The following is a 1,278-nucleotide window of genomic DNA, read 5'->3' as shown; positions in this document are numbered from 1 at the left end:
TTCATCGATACAGAGGCGAGGACGTCTGAGCTCACTCTAGTCCACTGTTGCGTTCACATGTCGTAGAAATTTACTTAGACTTCTCCTTTGCCAAATAATTCACCAAGGTACACACTGCTCACTTCACTAGGGAAACAATTAGTACAGTCTAATGTGGCAGAATACCACAACTTTGCCACGGATGTGGTGATTAAAATGTTAGGACAATGTAGTTTTATCCAACCCTATAAAAAGTAAGCAGAATGAATAAAAGAAATAAACAATTATCCATTACAAAAAAAATACTGAAGGGCAACTCTATGGTGCTGCATTACATGTTGCTGAATGTTATTTGCAGGTTGATTTTCATCATTGAAACAGGGTCTTGAATTTTAAACTGAAGGAGAACATTCATTAACCTTTCCATTGTTTCAAAAACGAAATCTTTTGTGTAAAAAGAAAGTAAGTCAACTTAAGCCTACTTAAATCATTATTGCTCTGGTCAAAAATGCACTATTCACTATTACAATATAAAAGCAAAGGCACATTTATTACTAATGAATTAATGGCATTAGCCAACAGACATCCCCTTTCTGGAATTTTGATGTGTGGATTATTGCTTTATTATGTACAGTATATCAAATATTTCAGAAAAAAACTAAAGTTTGGCCTACAAACAACCCTTATTTGTGGCATCCGGGATTGTGGGGCAAGTGTAGGCGTTTGTTTCAAAATGACAGTTTATCCGATTCCCATGAACGCAACACGAGCGAGAGATACTGTTAAGGGCGAGGCACGCGCAAGATAAAGTAGGCTACATGAGCGTGTCCACGCTTCAAAGTTTGGGCGGGTCACACAGATTCCAGTAGTATCATCTCTCTAAGTATATTTCTGACTCAAATGGAAAAATAAGGCAAAAATCTTTATACTTGTGCAAAAATATACATTCACTTTTTAATATGTGAGGCGACCACCTGAGCACGGGCTTGTAGCTGGTTTTAATATTAGAGAAAAAGACCTCAAAAACTTTTCAAACCACTTGACATAAGAGAAAATCAGGTGTTTCCTGAAGGAACACTCATCATGAATTAAAAAAAAAGTTGCCTGGTTTCTTTTTAATATTATTATTATTATTATTATTATTATTATTATTATTATTATTATTACTATTATTATGTTCATTGTCATTACTACTATCTCAAATTTGCCTATAAATCGAATGTGCAGTCTATTCACAGATTTCTGATCAGGCTACCAATCCTTTATCTTTAGTTGGATTTATCATGTATTCTGGTCATT

The sequence above is a fragment of the Cheilinus undulatus genome, linkage group 21 (assembly GCF_018320785.1).
Source record: "Cheilinus undulatus linkage group 21, ASM1832078v1, whole genome shotgun sequence".
Taxonomy (NCBI): Eukaryota; Metazoa; Chordata; class Actinopteri; order Labriformes; family Labridae; genus Cheilinus; species Cheilinus undulatus.
The sequence above is the reverse complement of the archived record's forward strand: the minus strand, read 5'-3'. Positions refer to the sequence as shown.